A 10,932-nucleotide genomic window follows, 5' to 3' on the forward strand; every position below is an offset into this window, starting at 1 on the left:
CCAGATTCACCAACACTAGGGCCAGCTGGCATTGAAGAACTACTGTCAAGATTTACCAAGGAGCCATATTATTAATAATTTGCAACTAAAATGTACAGACACTGTAATTTTAGGAGCTGGCCTTATTTGTAGGAGTTTCCCTTTCAGAGTGCAAAGTTTGGGAGGAGAATATTTAAATTAACTAGAAAGTGCATTTTCTGAAGAAACTGCAGTGTGAATGCTTGAATCTGAATGTATGCATTGAAATGAAATAATTACTGAATTTAAGTTAAAAATTTTGAATGAGATAAAAAAAAAAAACCGAATTTAACCTGAAAACAAAAGTGCTGAACTGCTAAAAGCTGAAGGTTACACAGAAGAAGAAGTTGGAAAAAAGCTGAAAATGTTTTAATTGTAAATTAGAAAAACCTAAGAAATGAGAAAAGAACATTTAGAGTCAGAAAACATCTGAAAGAATATTAAAAGGTCATATTCTTTGAATCACTGAATGACTAAAATGTGATCCCTCCACTTGGACCCACACAGTTTAAAAAGTTTACATCTCTGAGCTTTGAAAGACAAGATGTTGGAAAAAGAACAACGATGGCGACGTTTTGAGGGTAAAATGATGGCTTTAACACTGTGGACACAGCAGCAGTTGAAAGAGAAGTGTTTAAGATTAATTTTGGCAGAGTGGCAGGCAGAGCTCGTTAAGCAGGCAGGTGTGAGCCTGGTTGCTATAGTGACCGCACCCAATGGCTCCATACACACGGACACAGACATGCACCTCACTTTTGCTGCTTAAAATGAACAGAAAAGTCAGGCCGAAACAAATCGTTCCCAAATGAAAAGTAAAAGTCGTATTGACAAAATTCTTTCACTGTGAGCGACAGCAATGTCTAGTCTACCAAATTCTCAGTTTTCATGTCTGTGGAGTTTATTATATGGACGTGGTGACAGTGGAAAGACACCATGCTCTTCTGATTTTCAAACGAACCTTCTGAGCCATTTTAACATTAGAGTCTATGGAAGAGTTGGAGGGAGGAGGCTGTGCATTGGTGACATTTATGAAAGAACCATAACACCTAGTACAATAGTAAACACATTGGATGAAAGAGGACAGCCATGGCTACGTTTTGAGGGTAAAATCATACCTGTAGAGCAAACGCTGCGGACACAGCAGCAGTTTTAAAAAAGATTTTAAGATTATTTTTTTTGCTCCTCTCACTCTAGCAGTTGAGCTGCCTCACTCTAGCCCCAACATTCCGTCCCATACACACCCATTATAAACTCTGAAACGGGTGAAAAAACATCATGAAACTTAAACTGGAACTGAAGAAAAAGTATAATAGATATTGAAAAGATAAATACAAGTTGAATACAAGCACAGATGTCCAGTTCTTCAGTTAGTCCTCATCCCAGACGTTTAGAGCCAAGGCTTCATATTCCTGGTCCTCAATAATACCGTGAATTTGATGAAACACAGCATAGCTTGAAAGAAAAGGAAAGAATCCAAATATGCTACTTTAGTAAGTCACAGAAACACTTAATCAGTGTTTTATATATAATTTTATTGTATTTGTATTTTAATTTTAGGCTTGTATTATACTCAAGTTTCTAAATGCTTTTCTTTCGTACTTGATTTTTGTACTTATTTCTTCAAGTTAACTGGAAAAAAAGTACTTAGCCATTTCTCTACTCTGTTTAAGCTGGTATATAGTTTTCTATATGTAGTCTTTAATGTTTTGCCTGCTACAACAGGAATTTCCCAGCTTCTGGGATAGATCTCAAGTATATCTCATCTTAGTGAATAGTATGGAATGATCTTTCTGACCACACCAATGAAGTTCTGACGGATGCCATGTAACAAAGGTCCATTCTGAGTCAGTAAAAAAACAAAACAAACAACATACAGTATGCATGATTTATATATCTAGGAGAAACGAGATGCACCACAAAAATGAATAGCATGAAGAAGCTGTTCAGAATAAAGATTTGGTGAACATTTGAGGACGCCGTCCTAGTCTGACACTAGTAATGTAAAAAGAAAGAACATACATATGTTCAAATCCCTATAAAAGCCACATGAGATGATGTATAAAACCACACAGAGCACCACACTGACACACTACACCTCAGAGCAGCTCAGTACAATCAGTCCTCTGCTGTTCACCACAATATGAGGACTTTCCTTAAGGGCACAACAACCCTGATTCTAACCATGACAGAGGAGAGGGGCTTACTCACTCTCATCCCTCTTTCTACATTTTTCTTAGTGGTTCAGACCTGAATAACTGAAGTGCCAAAAACTTCAGTTCCTCTAATGTCCACTTGAGTAATGTCCATTTTCAAAAACGAGTCTGTAGCCAATCAGTGTTTGCTACGTCTCACATCTACTAAATGGAGTCAATAAATTGGACCTCCCCTCAATGTTTTTGTTTCAAGAGTCTTTTGGAATATTTCCTAATGTAATTATGAACTGTGAATCATGCAAAGCAACTTTGTTTCATGCAAAGCTACTGTAGTAGGGAGCTTTCCCACTGGAACAGGGTAACTAATGACAAAGGGGGGAAAAAATAATAAAATACCCCATAATAATGAATAATGTGCTGAAAGAAAGATTTTTGAAACCTTCCTATCAAAAGTGAAACCATTTCATTTCATACACAGCACAGTATCTACACAGTTATAAAACAAAGCAATAAGCCAGTAATATGAAATTCAGCTTAGCAGAGTGTCACTACATTTTAAGTCAACACTCCTCTGCGAGCTGTGGATCACATTGCAGACTTTGAAAAAGGAGAACAAAAGGTGGTAGTGGCCAGGTGGCAAAGTCCAGGGCAGATATAACAAAGACCCTCTTGTACCTCCCAAAGCCTCCATCCCTGAGTGCTCAGGAGATAAACACTCCTTACAGCTTCTCTCTGGAAAGATAGTGGCCACACAAGCCAAAGAAGGAGAAAATGAGGGCACACGTGAAACCCTATCAACTGGAAACTCTAAACAAATCCACAGACACAGGAAGGAGGCGGGGGGTAAAGACATCAGAGCCGCAGTGGAGCTACTCAACGAAAAGGCCTGATTTTCAAGTGTGACTGGAAATAAGGTAAAGCTAGCTGAGTTGAGGTTCAAGTTAAAGCAGCATATATCCCAGAAGTTGCAATAAGCAACTGCAAAATCTTCAAATCTATTCCACTGGTAATAATGTCTGAATAAAGGTATTTTGCTGCAGGTACAGGAAGCCTGTTGCAGTAACATCTAAAATAAGACTAAGTTTAGAAATCCCCTCCAACTGAATGACGTGAATATGTTTGTGTAGCAGTTTGCCTAGACCACAAAAAAAGCACATTAGCGCAGAAAAACAGTATGCAAGAACAAATATTAAAAGAACCGGATAATCATGACTCCACAATATAGCATCATGCACATATTTTAAATCATTAAAAGAAGAGTTCTAAATGACAGCTTTCTTATAGTGTTTTAATATGCAAAATTCCATTGGCGCCATTACAGCTTTGTAGGATTTAATAATAACCTGCATGACAACACACTATGGCTCAGTTGGTGTTTTTGTTTTGTTTTTTAAATCAGTATACGCCACAGCCAAAGTCCCCCACCCCCAAAAAAGAGATTAAATTATTTTCTAACTGAAAAAGACGTATATAATTGTAATGTAGGGCAGGGTTTAATTTTAGCTTGGATCAAACAAACAAATAACCAGCTTTTTTTGCTTTGATAACATTGGCTCTAATATGAGGCGCTGAGCTACCAATTCTCCACGGGCAGTCACCTGACATGCCATCTAGCTCACAGTTAGATTCAACAGGCAATCAAGTTCGTTCTATCCAGTTTGTCCCATAAAAAAAGCTGCGGTACAGGGGTCTGAGGGGTGGGAAGCTTAAGTGCATCATAATGTAGGCCAGGCTGGGACAGAGTCGTTTACAGTCTCAGGAGATGACTGGAAAGATAACGCTAGGAGCACATACGTACTATGGAAAATACAAGAACAGGAAAATGAAGCCAAGTCCAGTTCCTGGGCTGTGCGAGTGATACATTTGTTAGGCCTGTGAAGTAGCTAGGAAGCTCGCAATTTTCTAGTTGTTAAATCAGGGTCTCTATGTCACTGTAAAAAAAAAAAAAAAAAAAAAATCAAGGGTCTTTAACCCCCTGATAAAATTAAAAACAGCTTTTTCTGCAGGCTACACTATCTGGAAATATATGCAGATCAAGCAGAAGGGCAGGATGAGACTTTACAACAGCGCTGTGAAGTCAGTCCTGTTTATGGGTCAGATTACTGAAAACCAAGACAAACGTCAGAGCAACCAAAGACCTCCACACTGGGCATCTTTTCATTTTTTCTAGTAACTGCTTGTCCCTGGTGGTCTGCATCCACTGTGTGATGCCTGCTGGGGGCAAAAAAAAAGGAACACCAGGCGACAGCGGTCTCGTGCCTCAGGAGACGTGCACATCATGCAGTGAAAGAAAGCTGAAACAGACACCAAACTGCTGATCCAGAGACAAAAGCAGCCGAATTCAACTGATGATCATTCCATTGGTTCAAAATACACGAACCTTGTGGTTTTTACTTCCTCCTCGAAGATGTTAGTCATCTCAGCTCTTACAGTGCATTGCTGTAACGGGATTTGATTTATGGGCTTGATTTATAAGAAAGGAAAAAGTCAAAATGAATACATTAAAACTTTTTCTTTAATTTAGTTTTATTTTTTTCTCTTCTGATTATTTTGTTCACACTCATGGAAACATCACTTTACCCTTACTTTTGCATATTTTCTGTAAACGTGTGTTAAAACTGAACTAAACTGGGATCAATCTTCTTTCTTGAAAACACATCATCATCTCTTTCCCTGGAAACATTTTAGTCACTTTTCTCTGCAGAAAACCACTTTTAGAAGTTTCTTTACATCCAGTAACTAAAAAGGAGTTTTAGCATCCAAGTTTAGGAATAAAAAACTGAATCCCCCTTAATGATGTGAATTTAGCATGACCGAACTTCCCGAACGAAGAGCACTGCTGAGCTTTTACAGATGGCCTGCAAACAACAGCACTAGATGAACTTCAGGGTTCCTTAAAGCCAGAAGAAAAACTCGCATTAAGTCACCATCTTTGTGGCTTTCTTTCACTCACTTCAAAGAGGCTGTACATCAGTTTCTTTCTTTTCTTCCTTGGAGCAGCCCGAGGGCAGACGCGAATGAAGGCAGGGAGAGGAATCTGGGGAAGACTGTCCTATTAAAAGGCTCCTCATTCATGGTTACTTTTTGCTCAAAAGGGACTCATTCGTTTACTCAACAAATATCAACCAGTTCACTGAGAAAATGATCAGCAGTTTCATTTCATCCTGAATAAAAGGGTCATTTAAGAGGCCTCTCATCTCACACCCCCTCATCTATATTTGGCTTTGTGTGTGCAGTTGTGGCCAAAGGTTTTGGCAGTGGCACAAAGTTTGTTTTTTTTACACGTTTTTGTGATTTATTGAACAACAATCACAAGGATTTCACACATATCGAAAAACTTATTGGCAAATAAATAAAACTTTAGTTTTAGCAGTGAGGCCACTGGCAAAACTTTTGGTCACGACTGTACAGCAGCCTTTGAAAGGCTAGGTTGTGAGCACGAGGTCAGATGTAGGGAGGTGCATTCCCCTAACACAGCATATCACCTATTTTATGACAGCACAAAGATGAAAAGGCTCCATCTGATTTAAGCTTCTCCTGCTCCTAACATTTCTCAAGTCAAATTAAATAACCCTACAATACTGAAAGAAAACATGACAGTATATTTCCGATTTCAACAGGAGGGCAACCATCTTCTAAAACGTGTTGATGCCTTGCAGAACTTCTGAGTGCAGAGATTTTCAGACAAAAGATGTGAAGGCAGGGGCTCCTCTATTCAGCTACGGGATCCTTGGAGAGTGGCATGAAGGAAATGAATACTGCTGCCAATCACTCCTCACTGTTCACAGGCTCTTTTTCAAAGCCCCGGCTTTGTCTTTCAGGTCTTTGGAGGGGGGGAGGAAAGCCTGTTACCCGACCTGGACGTAGAGTTTTACTCCTTAGTTTGCATGTTGAAAAAGATCTGGCTTTATTTGTCATTTTTGGAGGATTTACACTCAACTCTGACCTACTCGCCTGACTGCGAGACTGAAAAACATGACTACACAGCTAGAAGTTTTCCCCTTGGAAGGAACAACGATGTGCAAAGGAAAGGATCTATATGTTTTGAAGGAAACCTATTATGCTCATTTCCAGCTTTATATGTTTAATGTTAGACTACTAAAATAAAATTATTCGTCTCAGCTGCTCTTAGATTCTTGCAGTCTAAGAGTATCTTTGAATGAGTCACATTTGAAAATATTCCTTGATATGATTGACAGTTCATCCTCTGCGTCTCTGGCGTTAGCATCTTTCTCTTTCCATTTGTCTTTCTGAATTTATCTTCACTCCATCTTTTTTTCCTCGAGCTTTACTAGAGTAGCTTTGCTTGACTCGCAGTCCAAAATAATCCTCATCTTAAACTGGGCCTTGAAACAGCACCTCAGTTCATCATAACGTACTGTTCAGACTATTTGACGCTTACTGACTGCATCTCTATGACACATAGCAAACAATGCATTGGTGGCACAGCACCCTAAAACAGAAAATGGGTTTCCAGAGTTGACAACAACGGCACTCATTACTGTGATCATAATCAAATCCTTCAGAGGTAAAAACCCAGTGACAGTCCTTCAAACCATCTGATCAACAAGCTTAAATGTGAAGAAAAGCATTTTTTCCAGCTCCTCCCACCAGCGATAAAGCTGACGAATAAAGAAGTTATAAAGTAAAATATATTGCATTGAACACTAAGATAACACAGACTTGCCTGATCAGCCCATCATAGACATCTTCAGTTTTATTAAGATTTTTGAATCCTTAAGATGTTTATGCTGTTCGTGTATGTGCTGTACATGCTACAGCAGAGAGTGAACCTACCAGCAAAGCAGTAATTCAACATGTCCAAAATAATACAGTCATGTAATACACGATGTAGTTGTAAATTGCCTTGCGTTATCGAGCAGCCAAACTATGATATCACGTGTTTCAATAATAAACATAATTCATACATCTTAGAATGTCAAACATTATTTCACTTATTTGTCTTTAAAAATCTTTTTTTTTCCGCCATTAGATATATTTATATTGTAGTTATTAGTAGTAGTTATTAAGGGCCCTTTAAGGACGACCGTGGTTCAGGGGGTTGGGAAGCTCATCTTGTAACCGGTTCGATCCCCTGCTCTGTCTGTCTTGGTCGTTGTGTCCTTGGGCAAGAAGACACTTCACCTACCGCCTACTGGTGTTGGCCAGAGGGGCCGATGGTGCAAGCCTCGCTTCTGTCAGTCAGTGGCTACAACTGTAGCTTGCCTCTACCAGTGTGTGAATGTGAGAGTGAATGAATAGTGGAATTGTAAAGTGCTTTGAGGGTCTCGAAAAGCGCTACATAAATGCAATCTATTATTAATAATAAAACTATTCTGGTAGCACTATGATGCTTTCTGTTGGATTTCCTTTATGAAACTGACTCAGTCTCTCAACAAATTTAGATGCATTAAACGTAATTCCCATTCCCAAAAGTAGGGCAGGGCAATATGGCCAAAAATATTTATCACAATATAGATTTGAAAATATGCGATAACGATATAACTGACGCAAGACAAAACTCCACAACTTTATTAGTGCAAAAAAACCCCATCAATGTATTTTCACTTAAACAAGCAGCTGTTTTTTTTTTTAAGTGCATTAAAGCTATATAAAAATTTAACATTGCAAATGCAAATTCCTTGCTGACAGTTTAACCAAAAGGCATTTCCAGTGGAAATTGGCCGACATATCCTGAGCATAACCATGTATAATATCCACAAAACTTAAAAAGAGGTTATACACACACAATACGATAATATTATGTTGAAGCACAGTACATATCACTCCGCGAGGCTCCTGACTACGGTAGCCGTAATGCTCCGACAATCCATCAAGCGGTGTGGCTTCGTAGTTTAGCAAAGTCGTACTCAAACATTTTTGACAGATTTTTGAGCAGGGTACCACATAAAATCGGTTCGAGGTCAGTAAGCACAACCAGAATTCATACATAAGGCACACCAGGATATGAGGGGCACTGTCGATTTTTCCGAAAATCAAAGGATAGATTTTAAGTGTGCCGTATTTTTCCGAAAAACACAGTAATAACAACGGCCCGCTTGCATGCTCGACCAAAAATTGTGCTTTGGTGTGTATCTGATGGACGAAAGCCAAACCAGTTCCACACCAGTGAAGTTGCACTATTTTTACAAACCAATTCTGGTTCATCCGTTTCATTCAACAATCCGCTTTCACCCTTCTCATTCTCCGTCGCCACCATGCTTTTTCCGCCATGTGTGAATGAAAACAAAGGCACTGTGCATGCGCATTTCACCCATATTCTATCACGATATTTCATTTTACCCAAAAGTATTTCAAAACAATTTTAATAGGAAAACGGCTCATTTTGTCTGCACAATTCTAATTTTTAGCTGGGGTCTGAGGAAGCAAAGGTTTTGCTTGACTTGTAGAGCTCTGGAAAAGCATTGCACTAATACAGAGCAAAGATTAGACAACAAGGATCTTGTATGCAGCTTTTCCACCAAGAAAAATCTTCTGTGTTACAGATTTAACCCACTGGGGATCGTACCCTGGAAAAATAGGCTCAGTGAGGTTGTTATTATAGGTGACAGTAAATGAATGTACAGAAAACTTATTTTTGCTTCATGTTTTAAATAATCACATGGATGGTCAACATGACAGGAAAGAGAGAAAGACACAAAGAAAGCCATTGAGGCCTGTAAAACCAGTGTCACAGCTCGGGTCACGGGCCGCATGAATGCAGTCCAAGGTGGCCAATGTGATGCAGCGTCTGTGTGAAAACCAAACGAACAATAACGGTCACGGTGGTTTTAAGAGGTTTCTGAAAAGCCTCTAAAATGGAAGATCTAACAGACTGTTATAGTAAACATTCACATTTGGTAAGTGGTGGTGAGTTAAAGTTTTAGCAGTAAAGTTTTGCCTTAAAGTATAAATGTTTAGCTTAGAATTCCAAATGGAACTATTTCTTGATTCCCATCCTTATATTTGATGTAAGAAAGTGATGGCCTGTTTCGGTTTTTGATGTTTTATGGACAACAGAATAACTTGATTAACAGACACTCCCCTCTTTCCTCTTCCTCTGAATAAGATCTGTTGTTACTTAACTGACCCAACTCTTTCCCTACTTAAATGTAATTTCTTACAGATGTGATTAACAAACTATGGGTTCAACCTTCATGGAAGTTCATTGCGCTCCTTCATATCAGGAGGAGTGTAATGTTTTGTAAAAAGAGTTGGCTCGTCTTTTAAACTGATCCTGGGGCTCGAGCACTGCTTCAGTAATTTAATCTGACCTGCACAGCTGCAACACAATTCAGACCAAGGATGTGGGCCTGGAGAAAGAGCTGATATGGGAGCTGAGGGTAGGAATGCATGTGGATTCTTGAGGCAGACAGTTCTCTACTCATTTATCATATGCAAAATCAATCAGGGATGCTGCCCGTCTGTCATCCATGCAGAGAGTTTTCCGGTTCTTTACCAGCCCCCTGAGAGTCAGACTGTTTGGTAGAGTTATCAGAATAAAACAGACAGTCCATCAGCTATGAGCGCACACACCACTCCAACACTACATTAAATGGTTATATTACATTTTATTATTATAACAACAACTTCTCAATGCTTTTTCAATGCTGCCTCTGACATAGTCAAACACTATTCTCCTACACAATCTACAATGCTGAGCTCTACTCTCCACCTTCGCCTCTCTAATGGAAACTTTTCTGTGGTTATATATATATAATATAGCTCCTCTGCTCTCCATTTTTAATTGCGGTGTTCCTCAAGGCTCTACATTTGGTCCACTTTTATTACCGTTACCAAAAAGTTAATGATTTTGGTAGTGTTTGCTGCTGATAGCTCGAAAAACTTTGAATAAATTCTGATAATACTTTGTTGGGGGGTGTAGACTGGGGTCATGTTAACATAACATTAAAATATGGTTTACATTAGCCAAGCCCTTCAAGGTCAACTTTAGGGCAGCAATGATTCATTGAGTACGTTGAATAATTCAGTGATAAAAATCTGACACAAATTCTTTGCTTTGAAGCTTCATTTAATACATGGCTCTGTACCGCAACAATCTCGTAATGTAAATGCAAATGTGTCACCTACATTTGCGACTAAGACAGACCCGCAATAGAAACATATTCAGAAGCAGAGTGTGAAGTTGAATGTTGATAACTTGTGTCAGCTGTTATGCAGATGACACAACTAGATCCTTGATCATTTACCTGCCTAAGTGATGTTAAATGCAGGGTTTCCCAAAAAAAAATTCTAAATTCTGTTCCCTTTGCCAACAGTTTGCTTGGTTCAATGGCCACAAATACCAAGCAGCCTTCCCACAAGCAAGACTTGAAGCTAGCCAATTAGGCAATAAACTCACCAGGAATGTGTTTACTGATGTCATGAAGCAAGAGTCTATTTTCCCATAGATTTCTATACAACTCAAAGTGTTCCTGAAACTTAATGAGTTGCCCTCTGTTTGTTGAAATAATGCAACAACCTGCAACAATGCTGAAAAACAGGCCAGCCAATTTCATTACTTACACCTGCTTTTCCTACTCTGATCTGTCCCAAAGATTCCCAAGAAAAGAGTCTTATGTGTTGACTCACAGGCCAGTTAACAGTGTAACTGTACACAGAGTGGCTGTGTGAATAACACATTAATTACATGGCCAAGCACATACCTCAGGTTCAGAGCTTTACTTTATATTAAATACAAGCCTTTCCTGTTGTGGTAGTGAAAACTATTTTAGGAGATTAAGCCCATCTCTCTCTCTTT

At 39.0% G+C, this 10,932-nt stretch overlaps 1 protein-coding gene across 3 annotated transcripts in view; it reads right to left on the bottom strand.

The window, feature by feature from the left end:
- Positions 1–10,932, bottom strand: part of ryk (receptor like tyrosine kinase) — a 50,924-nt gene that overhangs the window by 39,015 nt on the left and 977 nt on the right. The window lies entirely within an intron of this gene.

This window comes from Astatotilapia calliptera, chromosome 23, assembly GCF_900246225.1.
Source record: "Astatotilapia calliptera chromosome 23, fAstCal1.2, whole genome shotgun sequence".
Lineage (NCBI taxonomy): Eukaryota > Metazoa > Chordata > Actinopteri > Cichliformes > Cichlidae > Astatotilapia > Astatotilapia calliptera.